Source organism: Amia ocellicauda, chromosome 16, assembly GCF_036373705.1.
Source record: "Amia ocellicauda isolate fAmiCal2 chromosome 16, fAmiCal2.hap1, whole genome shotgun sequence".
Lineage (NCBI taxonomy): Eukaryota > Metazoa > Chordata > Actinopteri > Amiiformes > Amiidae > Amia > Amia ocellicauda.
The window spans coordinates 11389408-11413862 of record NC_089865.1 but is presented as its reverse complement, the minus strand read 5'-3'; the positions used below and the strand labels follow the sequence as shown (position 1 = coordinate 11413862).

Sequence of the window (24455 nt, the reverse complement as noted above, 5' to 3'; positions counted from 1 at the left end):
ATACACAAACAAAACAAAAAACAATATGTCAAGCAGACTGTTATCCTACAGGTTAAAAGCACTGACTATGATAAACAGGCTTTAAAACTAAATTCAGGATGTTTCTGTAGCATGCAGGTCGGAGCCCCCAGCTCTGCAGCTCCACCCAGTAAGGAGATATAGCCGCTATGCCAATAGACCGGTCTCCGGACAGAGGCGCTCTATACACTCTACTGATTTCACAGAGGGCTTACTTCACCGTAACGAGCTCATGGAGCTCCAGAGCACAGTCCTTTTCATCCCTAGCCCCTAAGTGGTGGAACAACCTTCCCACTTAGGTCAGGACAGCAGAGTCCCTGACCACCTTCCGGCGATTACTCGAGACACATCTGTTCAGACTGTACTTGTAATTTAGCAGCTTTTTCTCCTGAGCTGCTCAGCACTCAATTTTGCACTTTATATAACTGTTTCATTATACTGCTTACTCATACATTGCTAGAACTGCTGTTATTAGTGATTTCCCCTATGCCCCCTTCCATTTAGCTCTCACCTATGGCTTCAGCACATCTTGTCTGCACTTGAAATTAGAACTAGGATTTAAACTGAATATTTTACCTATGTACATCTGTAATTCTGAAACTGTAATTGTATTATGGTTGATTTGTAATTTTGTACTGTATTCTTGTACCTTTGTATTGCCCTATCTTGTAAGTCACCCTGGATAAAGGTGTTTGCCAAGAAATAAATAATAATAATATTTGCATACATACATCTTGCTATAATTACACACCTGAGATTTAACATTGTTAATCTCTATAAACATGTCCTGAAGATAATGACTTTGGTTACAGAATCAATTTTTTATGTTAATGATTTACAGTATGCTGCTATTGTCATAATCAAAGTAATGGTATATAAAAAACACCCGGAAACACTTCACATGTACTTCACTGACAATGGAAAACCACAAAATTAGGAATGGGTGGAACTATGCATTCAGAGAGGACATCTTTTGAACTGTGGCACAATGGAGAATACAATTTGCTTCTGGAAAACAATAAATCCACAGAAATACAATTCACAAATTGAATTCTCAGTGTTTTTTCTATTTCAACATGACAAAACTATACATACCTTTTTATGCAATTACATAGAGAGTAATTTGGTGAGTAAGAGAATGATACAGTTTCTTGCACACATGAAAAACACACACCGTATGCTTGTACTTATGTGGGATTTAAGTGCCCCCTACTGATAGTTCATTTCAAGTTCACCTTCCTGCATTTAGTTGTTGGAATACAATTGTGTATTTATTATCATAAAGTCCATGTACTTTATCGGTTTAGAGTTAAAATATAGGCAGATACCTTGGGGCTTTTCTTAGGTTTTCTCATTATATTTTAATTACCATTCAGAATTGTTTAAATAATTGAAAGCAAGCCAAAGCAGAAACCCTGAAATATTGGAATAGAGGCCAAGAACCAGTGATAGACTGTGTTCAACTGGAGTCAGAATAATCCGTTTTTTTCACTCTGTTTTGGAATAAAGTAAACAGATCCTTTCCTTACCTTAGAATATGGTAAACTGAAATGTGAAATATGAAATTAAAAAATATATTTTTTAAGTTGTATTTTGTCCTGATTCAGCTTGAATAGGATGTAAATGAAGAGGGGAAATAAGGAGATCATATGTTTAGCCAAATCAAGGGTAAATAACAGTCAAAGGGGAATATTAGGCAGTACAGACAGCAATTAGTACAATTGACTTTAAGTGCATGGAATCCTCTTCTCAGCCAACTTTCTGATTAAAGACAGATTTCTGACTTGAAACAGATCTAAGGCCTTTGACCTGCCCACGAATCACAGATTACAAACTTGTGCCCCATTGCATTTATATTTATAAGGACCTGAAACTTGCCTCGGACAATAATTTAAACTTGATTAGTTTGCGATTGCATAGTAGTGAAGAATAATTTGCACCATGAAAGTTTGCTGCAGTTAGACAGATTGACTTAAAGTCATGTAGGCCATTTCATTATTTTCCCCAAAAGTGCCCTACAAAGTGGACATGTTTATTAGAGAATAATCAATCATAATTTAAAAACAAAAGCATGCAACATTACACCAGATGCTCTGCTATTAAGAAAGCCTTCTGTTCTTCATTTGGAAGTTGAATATCATAATTCACATTGTGACTAGTGAGTGATTAAGTGACTGGTTAATCAGAGGATAAATATACAAAAGTTTCCAACATGTGGCAGTGACTTGCAAAATAAAGAGACAAAAATTGGTGCACATTGTTTGCCTTGTGGCCACTAGGTGTCACAATGTATCAAAATATTACCCAAAATGAATATGTTGTTACTATAATTATAATAATTATTATTATAATTTTCAAGAATGAGAAAACGTTGAAAAAACACGTTCATACTATCCTAAATAAACTAAATAATTATTAACATATAAAGCTTTATGACGTGAGTGACTGATTTGAAACAGCATATTTTGACAGTCACAATAAGATTCAATATATTATTTAAAGGTTAGACTGAATAATTGCTAAATCTCTATTACCTGAAAATGTAATGATACAATAAATAGTAAATTCATAATTAAAACATTTTATCATGCTAAGCTTTAATTAGTGGTACAGATTAAGATAGGAATGGTCTAACTCTTACATGTAGGTTAATTTAAGATATTATTTTGAGTGATGGTGCTCAATTCTGTACTCAAATGAGGTTTGGTAATGAAATTTTGGTCCAGACTAGGGATAGGGTTAGAGTCCCCAGTAAACATTCGTTAAGGTTAGGGTTGCTTTTCTCAGCTCAGTCAGGGGTAGATTTGTTATGACCCTAGCTTGAAATTTTAATGATGGCTAGGGCTGGGGTTCAGACTGCTGTTTGGGCATAAAATGTAGCAGGTAACCTACTGATGCAATACAATGCAATATAGTTAAATGTTTCTACTCCGTACACTGTAATGAAGTGTCACTGTTCAGCATAAAGATTCTAAATATTATTTAGGTGTTAGACAAATAGATTGCCCTATCTTTATCAACTAAAGATGTTTGAGAAACACATGATGATAAAACAATATAGAAAATTGTAATATTTGAAAATATGACCAAACTAAGCTTTAATTCAGGGTAATTAGGCCCAGCCCCACTGAAACTCTCCTCCAACCAGATGGAAAGACTATGCTATAGACTCTCACTACAGACAGCAAGGTGACCAATCACAGCAGCCCTTCAGTTGAAACCACTTCCAGAGTGAATTGAGTTGGGGAATGGCATCATGAAAACATGGCACAATTAAACTGGGGGAGGCAGGGGAAGGTTTAATCAGAGGGACTGCTGTGGATACAAGATAAGGACTGAGGACTGTTGTGATTGGCTGTATGTCTGTCTATGGAGAATAGTACAATGGCTGGCAGGCGAGGCTCCTGGTTTTGACGGAGGAACTCCTGTCATTGGTCGCCCATCTCTCAATGGTGCAACTGAAGTACAGAGGAGGGTGGCGGTACAGACCGAAAATCTAATTAAGCACTGCATTCAGTTGTTTTATATTGATGTGATGATATCATATTCCTCTTTTACCAGTGACTTGTACTGCCCTGTTTCTGAAGTAGCCCCGTGCCTGTTTTATGTTCCAGTTGTATGCTTAGTTATTTAACTGAAAGCTTAATTTAACTATTAGTTTTCTTTATTAATAAACTTATTTTCTAGTGTTGAGGTCAGCTGTTAAAATTGGTGATTTCAAATTGTTTACAATGAATTAGAGACACCTTGAAATACCCAGCTTAAAGATAGTTATATTATACAGACTAAGCCCTCTGCCCTTAGTGACATTAGTGAACATGATACAGCTTCTTTCGTGTGCAGTAGTGGGTAAGATAAGGCCTTCCAACCACACACGAAAAGGCAGACATTTGCAACATGCAGTAGTCCTCATGTATACTTAGTCAAATTCTGGTGTGACATCTCTTGCTTGTCACACAACCAGCAACAGAGGCCCAGAACTAAATACCAAGAACTTCCTTGTAAGGCCCAAAATAAATAGTAAAGACAGCACTAAAGCATTGCATTTAAAACACACTGCCCACTGCTGGACATTGTGAAAATTCTACATCAACCCTCTTACACATTCACTTCAGTCAATTGTTCAGTTTATTGGGCTCTCCTTCTCATATGATAACAGACATACACTTTAATGATTGGTTATTCAAACTCTCTAAAAAGGCAGTGGTTTATACTTCCTATACCAGGTTACATGTATTTTATATATAGTAAATCTAATGTTCAATCAAATTAGACACATTCTATTTAAATTATGTTCAAATGGAATAGGACTGCTATGAAGGAGGATAGAAATTGTATCTGTCTTTTTATTGTCTGATTTACATTTCAGGGAACCAGTAATGTGCTCTTCATTATGAGGAAAAAGGCTGTCCAGACATTGGAGTACAGAACGTACTTCTGCAGACCTCCATGGAAACCCAATTTAGGGTCAATGGAATGATGATAGTGATGATGATTTTCGGATTATCCATATAAAATGGGGGAAAGACTGTCTGAAATGACATAGTTCGGGATCCCTACTAGTTTATGATACAACAATAAATGTGGGGAATTCATAAGAATATCCCTCAATGTCAAGTTGCTCATGTATTTAGATGTCTTAGCCATTTGGGTTGTGAAACAGACACAAGTAGGAAAGTATATAGACACAAGGCAGTCTTTCAAACACTTTTGATCCATGATGTACACCAATAGGCCTACTATTTGATGTTTTAAATCAGTGGTTTTCAAACCGGTCCTGCAGTACCCCCTGCCCTGCTGCTGGTGTTTGTTCCAACCGAGGTCTTAATTGCTTAATTGGATCGTTAATTGAACTAACAAAGCAATATACAGTTAAATTAAGTAATTAAATTGTGCAGGCATGTCCAGCTGAAGACATGGCTGTACTGCACTGTAGCCACTGAACTGTGTGAAAGTGCAGAGTCGATGCCAGGCCGGTGACGTCACGCTGCTGCTGTAACTGTGGCTGCGCTGCTGCACCATTGTTTCCATCCAGAGCAGCCGGAAGAGCCTCCTGCTACACATGCCAGTGCGTGGATGCGGCATCTGCCGGCTCGCAGTTCAGCCCCTCTGAATGACTTGTCCCCCCTAATTACCCCTAATCATCGATTCACTTTCTGAAATAGAATATAGACATAATATGCAGTAACGAAAATATATGCAATTCTAGAAGAAGGTCGTAGTCGGATCTGAAGTCATCTGCTCACACCTGATCCATGCACAAGATGGTTTGAGGGTAAGTTGCTGATTATGATTATTGGCTGAATTGTGTGTCGCGATTGTGTTGCTGCTTTTGTTCAGCGGGTTGCTGTGCTGCTGCGGCAGTGCAATCATATTCCTGCTGCTGATCAGGGCAGCTACCTTGTCAGGACAATCTGCTCTAATCGTCTGCTGCAAAGATAAAACGGCAAACTTGCGTCGTGGCAGGGATGCATATCTTATACCTCAGCGCATATGTGCATGGCAATAGGCTGCCTTTATATGTGTCAGTTTATTTTCTATTTTAATGAGACATTTTTCTTTGTTATACTAACCTAGATCCATATTGCTTCCAGTTAAATAACCCACTGCTTCATTTTCCCAAATGTCAACGGGTACGTTTACTGATGCTGATTCATTTGTAAGTTATGATAGTTTTTATTACTGTTGGCATGCCTTTTCCTGAAACGTCCTTTGTGGTTTTTTTATGCAACTAAAGCTGCATTTCTAGTTATAAAAACCCAACACATTAAATAAAAAAGTAATTAAATGATATTTTTAAATTATATATTAACCCATCCAGGCAGCTGGGATTTTTCAGTTTTTTTAGTTTTACAGGTAGATTTTTTTTTTTTAACATGCTGGTTTAATGCTAAACTTCATAATATATATATATATATATATATATATATATATATATATATATATATATATATATATATATCCCTCCCCACATTCCTCTGATTATGTGTAAGAATTCAACAATAATTTTCTGACACATTATCAGCCTTTTATAGCTAATTAATATTCTTATTTATGAATTAATTAATGTATTTGTTCTGCCTGTTGTCACGTGTGTAAACTCTTGGTCAACTACCCCTAGTCTATCTTGAAAATGTAGACAACAACTTAAATGAACTAAATTTTGCCTTTAAATTTATTTAAACGTGTTTGAGATTATAATTATTTTTACAAATTATATGCCAGTTTCATGTTAATATAGATTAACATTATTTTCTTTGAAAGGTTTATGAATGAAGTTAAAACGATCATATTTCTCCCTATATATTATGGATCATAGTATAAACAGTACATTTTAAAATGTAATATTCCATTTTAAATGTCCCCTATTTTAAGACACAATAATATAGTTTTAATATGGACATAATTTCATGCATATTTGACAAAGTATGAACCACGGGTTTCCTTTGCACAGAGAAAAGGAATCCCATTGAATGTGTGAGTCTTCAATCCTTATTGGCAGGCCTCTGTGCAGGTACTGTTCTTGCATGGTAATAGTACCTTCAAGATCTAAGCGCTCTCTTTGGTAATCACATCAGTAACCCCTTTTTAAAACACACCTGAGCACAACCCTGAGAATCGCTGGCGTCCGTCAGCAGGCTAATGCAGAGACAGCACTCAGAGCTGTATTAAGCTCTTCAGTGTGATCGTTGGAAGAGAGCTGGCCCTTCTCCTACTCCCCCCAGGAGGCAATTATTTATCTCTTAACTAAGGTGAGCTGCAGCATTGGGCTCCCAGGGTCATTAAAAATGAACAGCAGTGTAGCTCTCACCAGCATTGCAGACAAGATGAGCGAAATGTTTTTTTTTACTGCTTGAGCGATTATTAATATCCTAATTATATATTTGAAATAATAATAATAATAATAATACATTTTCATACTCTTCTGTATTAATATTCCTTACACTTTACTTCAAGATTTCTGCTTTCTTGTTGACAGATTAAAATAATGTTCAGTGTAAAGTGTACAAAAAGCTGTGGCCTTATTTATATATATTAATTTAGTTGCATTCAGTTCATGTTCATTGCATTAAAAAAAAATTCAAATAATTTGCAAACTGTAGCAAAGCAAATCTTTGTCACAGTATTGTATAGGGCCTATATGTATGTGCCAGTTAGTTTTTGCAACATTTATTAATAGAAAAAAGAACAATGACAATTACTGCAGTCAATTAAGAATACTAATTAAGAGTACTTAACATATTTTCCATGTATTTAAAACATAAGCAAGGTTACAGATGAGAGGGGGCCGTTGAGGTTTCTTCTGAATATTAAATGTTTATCAGTACTGGACATTTATGTTGTGAATGGCTTGTTAGTGCATTTGCACTGCCTTCAAGCTCAGAAGGAAGAGCTTTTTCAGCACATGCTTTCATTTTGCACTTAACCTCATGTACAAATGACACATTGTATTCTATAATGTGTACATGCTGGTCTGCATTGAAAGGTTTGATATTGTATTGTAATGAATAGAAGCTGATGTCTTTAAAAGAAAATAATCTTAAGGGAAAATATCATCTTATTATATGTTAATTTTCTTATAGGACAACCACATTTCTGTTGCTTGTGACTTCAGATTCTGATGTATGTGCCATACATGATTTACAGTCTAAGGTAGGTTATTTTTATTACTTGATTTTCTGAAAAATATATTTGGTAACATCTAACTTTAATCTGTTGAATCTTTTATGAGTGTTGATATATTATACATATTTCATTTAGTGGGTATAGTCCACTATTTGTTAAAAAGCCCTTGCTTTTAAGATGTTAAAAAGGTTTACAGTTGAAATCCTGGTGGTAGCAACACTATCATAGTGTAACTTAAAAATAAATGTTTGTGCCTTTCTATTTTTGAAATAAATTGTTGGACCAGGAAACCTCAAACTGTGGGCAAAAAAAAAAAATTGCAGATAGCAGCATTCACAAATAGCAATCAACTGCAAACTGAAGTCTTGTTAAAGACATAGCTGTCTGATATTAAGTACTCCATTGTGTTAGGGCCAGATATATTTTCTAAACATTTTTTGTTTTCATCTTCCATGTTCGGATAAACATTATCAATTGCCCAAAGGGCATTCTAGCCAGTTGCCAGCATTGGGCTTCATAGAATATGAGTTCTGTTGTAAGTGCTGGATAAAAGATTTTATCACATCTTTACAAGTACAAACATATAAAGTCAGTAACATGTTTTCTACTTAAAAAAGTGGATACATATTAATATAAGCTTATGTGCAGCATTATTAGAAACTCTTTTGCACTTGTCATGTATTAAGCTTTGCATGAAACAGTATTAATTATTAATCAAATTACTAATTTATTTTTTACAAAGCAATGCTGGAATAAACAAATGCAAAACAAAAACATGTTACATATTTCTTTCAAGTGATTTGGGTCTCTTGATCTTCTAGAGATATGAAAGTATACTCAGATTCAGATTCTTTTATATAATAAATTGCTGATATTGTTTCTTTTTTATGTAAGAAGTCACATGAATTTGACAATTTAAAGCTATGCATTTGTTTTTATTTGCAATTATCTGCAAGTAAGGCATGTATGTGAAATTACCCTAAGATTTTCAGCTACAGTGTTTTGATTGTGTATAGCCAACAAATCAAAGCTACATACGCTACTACAGCTGTTTGCTAATGTAGAAATCAATATAGACATATAATATAGACAAATCAAAATGCATAAACATCAGAGTGAATCTATTGTGACTTCTTAGGAGAACCTCCTTGAAAGATTAGAGCAATGTAATAATGCTGACCTCCGTTACATTAAATTATCAAAGCATTGTCTGTTTTAATAGTGTCAGTGAATTAAGGAGCAGTTGGGGGGAGGAGAAAAGTCTGGAGTGTGACCAGTTACCATGTTGATTCAGCTGAAGCAAAGCCAGATATAAAATTGTTGAATAAAAAAAGCAGGGTTTCATAATACTGGTATGCTTGGCCAGCAGCACATTTCTTAAAGGAAATCATTGAAAGGAATTACAGGATAAGACAAAACAATGAAATGTCTTTGAAATGAGTTAGGGAAAGGGAAAAGAAAAAGTATTTCTGGAGTCTTCTTTTGTTATGGGTTCATTTCAATTTTTATAATGTACTTACATTTTGTCTTGATATATGGACAGTATCCTCCCTGTTAAAACATACATCAAATGGTCTATATCTTATGAGAAAGGATTTGATTGATCAATGAAAGACACAAAAATGGGAGTCTCACCAAACACATGAGTAGGCTGAAGGAATGTAATCATTAAGACACAGCTATGACTCCAAGTTTTAACAATTAAAATGGGAAAACCAGCCATTAGTAACGTCCGACTTGCCAGTTTGACAGCAATTTAATTAACTAATTACATACTGTATATACATGAGAAACCTTGTAGTACTACCCTATTGTTAAGTGCATCCACATTTATGTTTTTGTATTTATTAATTTGTTCATTCATTCATTCACATATTTATTTACCTTGCAACTCCAAATAACTATAGTTTTATAAGTCAGCATTACCAAATCTTTTTTTTTTTTCATCACTAAGTAATGAACAGCATGTAATTCATTTGTCACTCTTTGGCAGCATTGCATAAAGCAAGGTGTCTAATGTTGCTATTCATTGCTGTAAAAGCTACTGCGGGAATGTGTTTAAATATGGAATCAAGCATGGAGTGCTTTCATTACTCAGCACAGCGTCTGCTTTTGTGGTGCCCGACCTTCTCCTGTTGTCACAAGGAGGTAGACTTATTTGTGCAGCTCTGCCACTCATATCTGAGACACACACAGAGAACTAGGCAACCTGATGCAGCCAAACGGAGGGCTAGATTTTCAAATGCAACCCCCTTCTTTTCCTGCATCTATCCGTCTTGTCTTTTTCTCTGTCTGTTGTTTGACTGTTTGTCTTTACACTGAGAAAATATTAGAATCAAAAAGGCTTTCTATGTATTCACATATCCCACCAAGATAATGTTCATTGCCATTTTTATTTTTGATTATTGTATAGAGAAAGTGTAATCAAACAAAATGATACATTATTAAAATGAAAACATAATTTCCTTTGTTATACCTGTTGCAGACAGTATTATAGTTCTGATTCTAAAGCAATTATGTTGATTTTAATGAAATATTGCTTTTAACATTGCACTTTTCTCAACACCGGGTCTGTGTGGGAAGGTAGTCTTTGTATTAACAGTTCAAATTCAGAGCTAAATGTGTTTTCCTCCTTTTCTAGCAAAAAGGAATGAATTCATGCATGATCATAAAGTCAGGACAAAGCTTCATTCATGCACCAATGTACAACACAATGAAAAAGGTCAGGATGGAAATTACAAATCAAGTGGGTCTGAAAAATGAATAGTACAGTTAAAATTTTAATGTACAGGCTTTTATGTAGGATAGGTTTGATAAAATAAAAAATATACTGCTCCATATCCCACTTGCCTCTTGGCACAAATTAAAAAAAGAAGGACCTAATCTGTCTTTAAGTGCTTGAGGTTTGCAGAAGCATACTATATGTAAATTTGATATTTATATTTCTTTTAAGCTCTTAGTTGTATTTTAAGCACTATATATGGAGACATATTAGCGGTTTCTTTTGGTATCTTTAGCCTCATCCCCTGGAGCAGAAAAAAAAGCAACCGCTAACATATATTCTCTTTGACTTTTTAAATGAAGGTCATACCAAACTAGCGAAACACGTCTTTAAGCTCAAAAGGCTACAGATAAAAAAGGTAAAATAAAGCCATGAATGTTTTGGCTAATAATATATATTGTTTTCCTAACACTGAACATGAATAAAATGATTGGCAATTATGATAGAAATTCAGTCATTAATAGAAATCACATTAACCGTCAAAAGGTACATGGCAATTAAAATACCGGTGCATATCTGCATAGCAAATCCACTTCCTGATGCAGTAATTTTAATGTGGTGTTTAACCACAAAAGCTGTGGTTTGAGAGTTATACTGTTCTGGCCCCTTTTCTGTCATGGCACGTTGCCATGGCTGCTGCGAGGAATTTTCAGTTTGTCTGAAGCATGCTTCTTGCTAAATCCTAAAGGAGGCACACAGTGTTTTTAATAAGAAATTGGGAGCCTATGTGCATAACCATGTGAAAAAGATCAGACCCAACTATTTTGATTAATTGAATATTTTATTGCCAACTGTTTTAGTTTTCTCTGCATAGGTAACATGAACACAATCTGGTGTGTTTAGATTTAGAATACCATTATTGCGTATAAAGGAGATCAAATGCCATAATGTTTTTAAGCGCTTCCACCGAAACCACATTTAAATCCTATCTGCCTCGCACATTATATGTGAGAATGATAAGAAAGCTCCCTGTGCAAGATTATATCCTCAGACATGTTCAGATATCTATTTTAGTAGCTAGGTGTCTGCTTTAGACAAAATGTTTTCTTTAGATAAATTATTACATTAAATGTGGTTCTGTACTTGAATATCAGTTCCCAACAAAGGAAAACAGTTTTACAGTTTTTGAAAGAAAGGCTGGTTCTGATGACCATTCCTTTACGGTTCTGTTGAAGTTGCTTTTAACATGGAAGGACCCTGCTCTGACTAATCATTAGAAACAGAACTCACATGGATTTGCCACTAAGCATCTTTTTCACAGCCAATTCTATTACATACCATTACAGACACACATCCACAGTAAGATCACATAATCAGACATTTTCGGTACAGAGCCATAATGATAGTGATGAGTTTTTGGAGACTCCAAGACTGATCATTGGAAATAGATTGAAGTATTTATTTAAGGAAGCCTTCCTTACATTATCTGTGTAAGATATATGTTGAGATGTCGGTAGATGATATGGAGAAGCAGTACAAGAAAAAAAAAAAGTTCTCTCACCTCTACCCTCAATTAAGTTGATTACTTCTCTAGGCTGGCTTTGAAAGGAATAGAACCACATTGAAATTCAATAAAGCACCTCTAAGAGGTATGGGTACTGAATGTATTAGAATTTTTCTTTCGAACAGTGGATGATTTGTGTATGTTATTATTAAATTCTGTGTAAAATGAAACATATCTTCGAAACTAAAGTTAAAATTGACTAAAATGTTGTGTGAGAAGTCATTTTCCTTTGTCTTTGGTCCAGAATGTATTTCTTTCATCAGTAGTACCACAGTCCATATTAGACTTTAGTATATGCTGCCAGACTTATTTAATTTGAGATTGCTATTTATTTAAAAGATCAATGTAATTTTTTCTGTCTTCAACGAGGCAATGTGTTTGATTAGTATTTCAGACTTGCAGTTATACATCATTTTCTTTAATGCTATCTTTATTATTCTAAAAAAAAATACATGCTTTATAAAATAGCTGCTCATTTGTCCTGCTTGTGATCAAACCCCTGAAATATCTTACAGCCTGTCCTTCGAGAATGAGAATACAGTCCTTGAGACATGCTGAATACATGCACATATATTACACCAACTACCTGCTTAAAGATTATTGTATAATTTACTGGAATAAAAATCTGTTGGGCAGAGCATTGCTTTTAGCAATGAGAACCCTTTTTTTTAAAGAAAGGAATTAGTATTAATTCATGCACAAAATCCAGGCTTTTAATTGGCTTTTTTTCTATTTCATTAAATTGCCTGCCAACATGCCACTTTAAACGAGCTGGTATTTACTTACGTGTTACATTTCTTTGGGCAAGAAAGCAGCCTGGTTAATATTTAATTTTCTATTATTTTGTCTGCTTCACTTTTTTTTCTTTCAAGAAGTAATTAATTTTTTAACAAAATGTAGCATTGTTTCATGGGTCAAAATACTTTCCTGTCTTAAAAAGGCTCTCACATCAGTAATATACATGGCTTCGAATTTTGCAAGTTTCATTGTTTCAAAGACTTCAAAACCATTAATGTATTTCAACCTTACAATTTTTGGTATTAAATTAGCAAGGATGTAAAAAAAAAAAAAAAAAACATGGAATGCCTCTGACTTTCAAAGTTTGAGTTATAAGCTATATGTCACTTTGTTTATTTTTTTGTGGAAGGATGATTTATATGAAAATACAGAAGCTGTAAATGCCTCTCACTGTCTTATTGTAAAGTGTGGATTTCCAGGACTTCATAATACCCACAAAACTGAGACTGTTAGATAAGCAGAGACTATCAGAACATGGAAAGTATTAAAACAAGAATATGCCATTCAACCCATCTGAGCTCATTATTTTCCTGTATACTAAGTGTCGTGCAGAATTTTCAAAGATCCCAGTCTAGCCTTCACAACATGGCTTAGCAATTTATGTCATTCATGTATTGCTTTCTATCTTTGCAGAACAACAATTTATGAAAAGCAAAGCATGGCCGCTGTTGTTTTTCCATATCTTATATGTGGTTGTGTATGTGAATACAATACTAATACTAATGTTTGTGTTCAGTCAAATACATGCTCTGTTCTAACTGGAAGTTATTAAACAGGTTAATTCAACATTGTTTTGTTTTGCGTGGGTAAGAAAATATAAGTTCATATAATAATGTAGGCAAAAATCTTATTTGTGGTTTATTTGAAATAACTAGATGTTATTACATACTTATATACCCAACATATAAAGTATTTTTTATTCTTTAGAGACTTAATATTGTTACTGTTTATCTGCCCTTCCTATATCTCAATGAAAGCTCTGTGAAAATGCAAACACTTGCCTAAGGAATTGAGGGGATATTTGACAAAAGTAAGGTAACTCAGTAATTTGTTATTAATGCATTATAAATGTGATGAATTTTGGTGTTATTGGTTTTATGAAGCTTTGTTGTTTACATTTTATTTTCTGCCAGGAGATGCTGGGATATATGGTAATATTGTGTCAGTGGTGCACACTATGTCCCTGCCGATCATCGTACAGATTAATCTATAACTGATTACGTCACCTTACCCATTGTATTTAAGCGACTGTTTTTTTTATCCTATGAACTGTGATTCGGGTTAATTGCAGGAGAAGTGGATTGTGAATGATATAACTGATTCTTTGCAGTCCTATTTTTATCTTTGATTTTGTTCATGTATTGCCACAAAGGTCACAAAGACTGGTTTGTTATTAGTGAAACTGTTTATTATTATTTGCCTGCAGTTACAGGTCAGATTTAAATATTCTTTTGATAACCCTCTGTTTAAGGACTGAGTATATACTGAGTTATATCCATAGCTGTTTATGCATTTGAGCACAGGCTCAGAACAAATATGTGAGGTGTGGTTTGTGTCAGTCACCTTTGATAATATGCATATATTTTAATCTGCCCTGCATTCATTTAATGTTCATTCATAAATTCGTCACTTGGTGATGAGGATAATATCTCAGTAGAGGCCAGTTTTATAATTTGCATGAATTACATCTTCACTGAAGTGTTTTGTGTTTTTCTATACTGTTCATTACTAGCACAGTTACTATGGAAATCTGCTTATGGTCCAGTAAGCGATATTTTAATATCATTTTTGTGTTGGAATCATTAAAGTAAGGTTACTGAATAAAATATAAAAGTGTTTTTTTTAAATATTTTCACTTCACTTTTATGTAAGCTGACATTCCTTAAAAACATAATTACGATGATCAAATGTTTTGAAATAAATATTTGTAATTGCAGAAGAGAAAAATATTAGATACAAATTTCTGTGAAAATTGGAAGTTGGAAGTGTGTTTTGTAATATATGGCTGAAATGAGTCTCTTGTGGTGGTGGAGAAAATTGTGAATTGTGGTTAATTTAAACCAAAGGATGAACAAAGCTTTAATTTTCAGGTTGAAAACCCTTGCTGTTATTTTCCATAGAATGCATTCTCAACAGATGTTTCCCATCATACCACTGCAGTTCTTTCTATGGCTTTCATTGCTATGGCAACCACAGTTTTAATGTGTCAAAACTGTATAGTAGGATAGCCTCTGAAGCTAAATATATTTCAGTATGTAATAATGCAGAAATTGGAAATACATCAGACTAATACATTGCAATATGACATGTATAGAATACAATATGTATTTATTTACCTTGGAAAGGTGCATAATGAACCTATGAAACGCTGTGAGCTTGATTGTAAAGAATCCTCAATGGGCTTTTTTTCCAGGGAATCTTGTAGTAAATGTAATAAATTGTATGGTGTTCCTTTTGTTATTGATGGTCCTTCAGTATTTTACCCGATGTTGCAAATCACTTAATACTGGTGTCTCAGAATGCAGTAAGTAACATTTTCAGAAGACTTGATGTTATGTAGTTTAAAGTCGAAGAGTCTTTATATGTATGTATGTATGTATGTATGTATGTAGGTTTGAATGCATGCATTAATTTAATCTACATTTTCCAAATTTGTGGTCTAGCATTGTTTGCTTTGCTGGGGTACATCAGTTTCACTGGTGGGATGTTGTTTTCTTTTAACCCATGCAATGAATCACCTAGTCTTGCAATGATTGTTTTCCAGATGGTTTGGGAAGGAATGCAGTGAGCTAAACAGTTTAAATATGGGTAAATGAAGTTTAAGGTGACATAAACAATTCAACACTCCCAAGATGGGATGAATGTCAATATAATACATAAGCTGGGTTTTGTGAAAAAAGCTGCAGGAAAAACATGTTTCAAGGAAAAACACAGATGCTAGTAGTGGAAATTAAGTCATAAAAAATTAGTGTAGTTCTGGGAGAGTGGAAGGTAAAACACAAAACGAGTATAAATTCTTGGGTGTCAAAGTCCTCTTTCATGTATCCCTGTACCAAATTTCTAGTCTGCGTGGGTAATTATGAATTCCAAGAGACATCTTCCCATCTTTTATGTGGTCTTCTTCTAGGTCTTTTTTTATTTACTTTCTTCAGATGCTTAATGTAATCAAATGCATTAATCATCGGATGGACAAAGATGCTCCATTAAATACTTGGAGTCTTTAAATGTAACCAATCATGACATGTCAACACATCAGTATGAATGTTTTCTTTTTTCCCAGGAAAAACATTTGGTTAGCAGAGCAATCTTCTATCAATTCTGTATGCATCTTGGTTGGGCAGGAAAAGGACTATAATAAGGAACTTGATTTTGCTATCAATTAAATTGAAAGATGTTTTGAAAGAAACTAAGTAACATTATTAGTGAAGCTGTGCTTGTAATGTTAGATTTTGATTTCCTTAAAAAGCATTCGAATGCAAATGACATTTCCAGTGCAGTCCCTCCCTTTACAATCAGTCAGGGAATTGTTTTTCATCACCCGGTGATCTTCCAAATACTCCTTTGCTTACAGGAATTTTTATGTGCCCATTAAGGTTACTTTTGCTTAGTGCTCAAAGATTGGCCTCAGAAGAACATAAATACAAAATGTTGGGAATATGATGCCACTGGATTCAAATGGATGTTGAGTCATCTTTTCGTGGCATGTTGCTCACACAGTCTAATTTTAGCAGTCTGTCTCCCTCTGCTGTGACTTCACTTTAACCCTTTGAGCAAGTTCTGTCTGCACATGAGTTCCTGCACATATTTCGATATATCCTCCCTGATATAAAACTTGAATCAAGGGTTTCACCATATGAATGTATGAATACTTAATTCTGGGGGACTATTAAGCACAGCAAACAAAAATTCACACACAATATCTGAATTTCGTCATGGTATCGCAAAACACTGTCGGAAAATAATATTGGTTTTGGGTGGGGGTGGGGGTGGGGTGTATCATATCAAAACAAAATATTTTTTGTTTTCATAAACCTTTGTACTTTTATTTTCGAGAACTAGAAGTACACCGAGAACATGTCTCAATTTTAAGGGCTATAATAGAATACATAATTCAACAAAATACAGCAATCAGTAATTTGGAACACAACATTTCATATAAACACAAAAAATGAAATATACAATTTAAAGTACTCCTTATATATCTCAGAAATAAAATAATAATGTAATAATAGAACACTGAACATTCACTGAACCCACATCTATGGCATTTGGCAGCCATGTTTTTAGCAAGAACCAACATCATGACCTCTTTCTCCGGTTTAAGGAGGGAACGCTGTGGAGTTGCGATGTGTCCTTCTGTCCTGAAAGCCCATTTGGAAGGTGTACTAGTGACAGAGATACACAAGTACCTTCTGATACATTTTGCCATCAAGGGTCTCGTTTGTGCACCACCAAAAGAAAGTTTCCTCTTCCCCATCAATCAGGTAGTGCGTCGTGTCCATAGCAACACTCTGCTCAACCGGAAGGATTGCTGAAATTTGTTTTGCTTTCCTTTCCCCAGGAGACTCCCGAGTTTTTATTTTATTTTATGTTTTTGGAGCTTGCACTGTGTCGGCAGCAGCTGCACCTTCCTCTCTGTTTGGGTGTTACAGTATCTCCGATAACGAACGGCGGTGTAATTTCTATGTGCCTCAGCTGATCACGTTTTGCGGTTGTAAAAATGTCACTTTTCACCTCCTCCCTAGAGTTAAAATCACAGGCTGAAGCGTGTCAGTGATGTAAGCAATACAGTAAAATACAACAGAAGGAAGGCACTTCTCTAGACAATTATGCAAATATCGTCTATATCAAAAAAATATAGCACGTTTTTCAAATACCACGATATGCAATATTATCTCATACTGGCACAACGCTACCACACACACACAAAAAGAAAGGCAACTATCGAATGGATCCCTAGATGATGACCACATAAAATATGGGAAGATGAAATAATAAACTTTACAAGCGTAAAGAAAAAAAAGCTGTAGATCGAAGCAAGTGGAAACATTTTGGGGAGGCCATCATCCAGCAGTGGATCGATATGGGCTGATGGTGTTGATATATATATATATATATATATATATATATATATATATATATTGGGAGGTCAACTGTTGGTATTTAGCGAAATGCAAAATTTTGGGTTAATAAAATCTGTTCAGTTGCTGATGACCAATTTTCAAATAAGAATAGACATAGCAATAACAGTCTCCAAATTTTATCTAAATAACCAAATTTACATATATATTTAAATATATATTAAGTATATCTGAACACACAGTAAAGTAATCCAATGCTGTGCAAATAATTTAATGAATGGTATTACATGATTACAGCAAGTGGAAAATATTTCAAATGCTGAGGTTCAGTTCAAAGTTTTTTCAGCAAGTCCATTGTATTGCCATTTCAAAGCTCTCCACAGAATAAATATTGAAGGAACAGGGAGTTCCTTTGCGAAGAAGAGAGTAATGACCTCATTTGCATAAAAAAGTATCAACATTGAGAAGCAGTATTTGCACCTCAGGCAATATTTAATGCATATTATGAAAAACAAAATGAACAGATACATTTTTGCAAGTTAAATTAAGCTAAAAGTATTACCCCAACTATTTGCCATTAAGAAAATAATGTATTTTTATTTCATTATTTTAATTTGGTTTAATATGTGAAGGCAGCGGATTGATAACAAAAAATGTTTATGTTATAGAATTTGATGTTTCTTCTATAATAACTATATATATTATTATTCTTTTCCCCCTTTAATGGACACTGTTTCAAATAAAAATAGAGCTCCAAGATTTTCCTGCAGGCCTTGTTTGAACATGGTTTTTAATAGCTACAAAATTAACAGAGAATGTTTTAATTTCAGTTCAAAGCTGGGGGTGGGCTATTGCTCGGATGTGGGTGTTGACTCAGCAGTATATGATATAACTCTTCATGCATTGAGTATAGGGCCTAATTTAAAAAAATGCTCTGGTAGACCCTGTCCTTTGTGTGGCAGAAAAAGGTTCAGTAGAACTGTATTATTCACTTTTTACAATACACTTGCTATTATGCATTTTCTTTCCAATGTTCAGTTGTTATGTTTTTTATATGTTAAATGAAATTCCCCAACATAATTTGCTTCAGTGATGTTTCAGTTAATCAAAGTTAATATTTACATTATAATGAAGTGGTGTGTTTGAAGATTATTTGCGAATAGGGAAAGTGTGCAAGCAAAACTGTGACACTGATCAATGCTTTAATAATAATGCTATTACTGTAAGCATAATTTTTTTTTTAGAAAGTGCAGTAGTCTAGCAAGTAATTACACGGCATAGCCTATAGAGCTGTTTTTAATGCAGTGTTTGAATTATGAATGATTTAGTTGTTCTTTCCTGAACCGATTTTTGTAACCACACATTTTATCTTGTTAGCCATGTCTCCAGTCATACATATTTGCATATGCAACTTAAAACATGTCCTGTGCTGCAACAATTGAGTACAATCTAGAACAGTGGACAAATTAAAATGGAGAAAGAAGAAAAGCCCAATTTGGAATAACTTGTGTTTAGATATCTTAAGTTTTAAATGTATTATGATATAAATAAAAGAAAATAGGAAATGAAACTAAGCTAAAAAAACAGGGATATAGTAATGCATCATTTCTGTGCTTTCATTCAGTGTTAGCTAGTGCCTAATTTGAAGCAAAGGGGCTTTAAATAGTAGCCTTGCAGATGTGTTGAGCCCGAACCACGTATTAGTTCATTAGTGAGCTTTGTATATAGATTGAAGGTAAATGCTCGACATCCTGATGGTAGGAAGTGTAATAAAATCCCTGTTGCCCTCCTCTTCCAGGCATCGCTGCAATAGCTTTGATACGACTTCAGAATAAAAAGGCAACATGTTTTTCTATTGTTTGGGGAAGGCACAGAGATCAATACTGGCCATTCTCATTGCAGCAGCCTTCTCCGTGTGTGGAGTGCTGAGTGGGAGATGGGTCTGGGTTTTTCTTTTTTTTTCTTTCCTTTTTTCTTTTTTGAATGTCGAGATGTCTGTAGCCTTGGGCAATAGCAAGTTAACAAATACATAAAGAATACTTGAGGCCTCATTTACATAAAATCTGTAAGTGTACTACATGTACTTAAATGGTTTCTTTTGTTTAAATTCTATTTCTTCTGTGGAAATCGCTTTCACGTGTGATGATTTGCAGACTCTTTCAACTTTTAACAACCAAGTATGACTCATCTTGGAACCCCTTCTATTTTTTCACTCTCTCTTTTTCCTGATAGAGGACAGCTTTGCCTGGAACTGTAAATCTGAGATTAGGTTGAATTTTCATATTCCTTTCCTAGAATAAAAACATAAAAAACACAATCATGTTTTACAAGGAAATCAAAGTAAATATATTGATTGGAATGAAAAGAAAAGTAGCAGGTCCAGTTAGTGAGCAGGTTCAGCAAGAATGATTAATGAATTAGATCTAAATGATATTTATTAAAGCTACAACAGAAGCTGCTTTTGACTACATTTAACTACTAAACTAGTACAGAAATACAGACAGTGATAGGTGGCTTGCGCAGATGGGCATTGACCAAAGAGGGCTTGGTGGGGAGACTTTACAAGAGAATACATGCACATGAGGCAAAATGCATTCACACAACAAAAACAACTAGAGACAATTTTACAATTTAGAAAACAAAACCATAACGTCTCTCTCCTCTAGGGAATGCTGGGAAACGTAGTACTGGCAGGTGCAGTCCCACTATCCGTCACCAGGGGGTGATTCCCCGAGGTTTGCTCACAACTTGATTTCCTCTCAACAGCAAAACCGCTGTAATGAGTTGTTGTACATTTGTACGGTGAACATACAATTATTTTTTCTTTCATCCCCCCATTCCCGTGTTGAATTGCCTATCGGTTCCCCAGTGCTACTCCCGGACTCGAGATGCAGCTAATGCATCCCCTGAAATGTGGAAATGTGCTGCCAAGCCATCTGCTTCTTTTCAGACTGTCCACAGTGCAAAGTGCACATCGAGAGGAATAATGCAGGTCTTACTAATAGCACTGCAGGCTTAAAAGCACCCGGTAAGCCACGCGAGTCACAGAAAACCCTGGCAAATGCAAACTCACTGAAGCCCAGCAATGCCAATTTCAATTCTTCCAATCCTTTTCCAAACCACATTTGCGCAACTGACCCCATTCCCTGATTTGATCCCGGTTTAACCAGCAAGAAAACCTTCCTCAGTAAGCTGGATACTGATCCCTAGGAAGTGTTAAACGAGAAATATGCTTTGTGTGTCTTTCCTGTCATTCTTCATTAAACTAAAAACTTTTCATAAATTGCCTCAAAAATGTCCTTAATTCACACTTTTTTTTATCAATCCAGATGACTGTCATTAACTAAATATACACTGTTATCTATGCTCTAATGAACTATAAGTGCATTACAAACCAAAATAAGAAAGACTTGCTGCCCATTTTGCAATTAGCTACAACAATCTGAATACATTCATAGAAATCTATTCTGCAGAGAAAAACAACAGTGTTATGAAATTCCCAACTACAAGTTTAAAGCGCAAGTTGATAAAACTGCTTAAGGAGCAAGCTCTGTGCATCTCTGCATGCTTTGGCTGTGCTGTTCATTATAAATTCATGGACCATTATCATTACGTCAGAAATGTGTGCAGTAGTAATAAACTAAAGCACTGCTTTCAGTTCCATTTGCGCACTGGAATTCAAAAAGAGAACAGCATTTTGAAAAGCTTCATTTGAAAAGAAAGGAACAGCAGTGCCCTGTTCAAATGTTATTAAATCTGCTCACATAAGTCACAGGTATGAGTCATTGTCACGAAAGTAGTACATCTGATACATAAAATAGTGAGTGAGTGAGTGATTCACTATGATTTCATTCTGAATAATTATTCCTACCACATCTAGGGGAGAGAATGTGATTGAGATTTTGACCTGTGATCCGCTGTACTAGTTTTTAACCAAATATCTGTTTGACTTCTTAGTTTGTAAATTTGAGTGACTGCTGACTTCAGCACGCTCACAGTAAGTTTTGATGCCTTTTGGTTGTCAATTGTGCGTATCTTCAGATAGCAATGCCCAAATTATTGTGCACCTTATGTTACATCCAGCAACACTTACTTAAAAAGATAGCGGAGGCCAAGTCTCATACTTTCAAGGCAGCATTACATGACTAAAACTGTTATTATTCATTATTTTATCTTGTTTTCATTATCCTAATTTATTTAAAACATATCTGAAGTGTTCATATAATGGTGTGTGTTTTATACTTACATGAATGCTATCAGTCAGTGGAGAACAATGTGCAAATCTAGATCCTTTTGAGGTTTCCATCTTGTTGTGTGTTTGTAAACACATACATAGCATTTTGTCTTGAAATGGGACATATTGTAGGTTTGCTGAGGTTGGCAAGGATGTTGATTGCCGGCTCCAGAGCGGCTGTGGTAGCTCTAGCTCCAGGCTGGCTCCACAGCTGATTGAGGTACCCGGCTCCATCTCCACTGCTTGGGCTTGGCTCCAGCTCTGGAGCTCCAATAAAGAAGGAGTCATTATCTGCTCGAAAGGGAACATCCTTCAGTATGGCTTGACATCTGTTATGTGTGTGTGTGGTGTGTTTGTGTGTCCATATGTATGTTTGTAAGGTTATGTGTGTATGTGTGTAAATCCATTAAACACAGGAAACGGACATGGATTACAGACTGGTCTATTGAAAGCGTTTGTTTTTTTTCCAATCTGAAATGTTCCTCCTTGAAAAACATTACAATAAGTCTGCTCATTTCAGTAGACATCGACGTCATTTGCTTTTTCATAATGTACAGAGCTGAGGAACAAGAGGAGTCGGAGAGTTAAACATTGCATTTTCTCATTTGTGAACATGCTGGTATTTGCATGCATACAGGGCAGTTCTAAAGAGTAATAAAAAGTATTTTTAATGCAAGAGCTACAGCCAGAGAGGGAGGAGTAATTCCTCAGTTTCAGCTCCATTGATCCCAGCTGCAGTTCCTCTGTGACTGCAGGCTCCGGGGCTGGCTCGGGAGCCGGAGCATGGCCAACACAAATTTCTCAACACTAGAATACTAATCCATGGCAGACTGACGTAGGCAGCGCATTCTTGAGCTACTGTAGCTTTCTGATAAGGTGATATCTTGCAATAAACCTACTGTCGACAAATTACTTGTATTACCATATTCAATGTAATGTGCAGTAAACAAATTTTATTTTATTTTCCTGCTTCTTTTCTATTACATTATTTATTGAAACTGAAATTGATTTCTAATTGATACCATTTCAACTTCAGATTTTAAAAGCCTGGCCATGCAAGTGGAACTGAATAGTGGATTCAACAACAGCCTCTCTAGGTAGCTGTGGGAAATACTGTTGTTCTTTTTTAATTATTTATTTACTACACCCCATTTCCACTTTGATATTTCCGTCATCAGTTAGTATTCTTGAAGTCACTGCTTGTGTTGCTTCTTAGTGATGTTAGCGTTTCAGAGATGAAGACACTTTAGGTTGAACTTGAATTTATTAAATTGAACAGTCTATGAAAAAGTCTAACTGATTTTGCATGTTGTTTCAGCAGTTCACCCTAAACTCCAAAATTGGTCTTTATCATCCCCGGACTGGGATTGAACCTCCACTAAATTAGATTGTCCCATTTCAACTTTAAGTTCAATAGCAGGGATTGTTTTTTCTCCTAATGTGAAACTTCTCCTGTAATCCCCTATTTGTTCAGCTCTTTGCCCAAGAATGCAGAAGAAAAAACATAAATTGACCTTTCCTGGCCCTTTAACCATCGCTTCTCATTTCTTGGCCTGAGGGTGCTTGGAGGTCAGGACAGTGCTAATTAAACCAAGTTAGTTCAGTGGGAGTGGCAACATTCCTCCGCCATTTCCGTACCGCGATTATAAAAAATTTACTATGCACAAAAAATAAATAGGGGGGGGGGGTGGAAATGGAGCGATTGCACTGAACAGCAGCAGCGTGAGTTAAATGAATGTGACAGCTGGCCTGAATTCACTTTTCAGACTGCCAGTCATTCAGAGATTGTCCTTGGTTCTAACAGGGATTGTTATCTGTGTAAGGCCTCGCACTCTGAATCTGCACTTCATTGTGTCAGCTGATTTCAGCGTGGCTTTCACTTCGGTTTCGCTCGCCTCTTTTATGGGGAGTCTAAATTAAAGAACATACAGTTGATTTTGTAATCTGTTAATAAATGCGTATCCAGAAATGTCGCCACCTAGTCTGTTGATTCATATTTGAGTTATCTGAATTGTGGCTGCATCATTTGAGACCCTCTAATTGACAGATACTGTGTTTTTTATTTGAATTAATTAAAAAAAAACATACATTTTACATACAGAAATTCGTATTTAGTTTTCCGAGTGGTTGTTATGATATTTAAATTATTAACACTGGTGCATGAGGTTTAGAAATTGATTAGTTATTGTGTTTGAATGTCATTATCTAAGTATATAAATAAGCATCGATTATAACAATCATGGAATGAGTATTTTCCTTTAAGGATATGGAAAACATCTTGTTTTGGGGGTTACTTCCTGATACCCCCTTGTTTGTAGTTCGTGAGATTGAGAAGGATTAGAGTATCATTATGCCACTGACATGATTTATGTGCGGATGTTTGTAAGACTTTTGAGGAAGGCGCTGTGTTGA

At 35.2% G+C, this 24455-nt stretch overlaps 1 protein-coding gene across 2 annotated transcripts in view; it reads left to right on the top strand.

Annotated features, from left to right (window-relative positions):
* The first annotated feature begins 5066 nt into the window (after positions 1–5066).
* csrnp3 (cysteine-serine-rich nuclear protein 3) overlaps positions 5067–24455 on the top strand; it is a 41732-nt gene continuing 22343 nt past the window's right edge. For both annotated transcript variants that reach the window (XM_066688676.1, XM_066688675.1), the window contains exons 1-2: positions 5067–5293; positions 7602–7671. The gene's annotated coding sequence lies outside the window, so the exon portion shown is untranslated. The remainder of the gene's footprint in view (positions 5294–7601; positions 7672–24455) is intronic.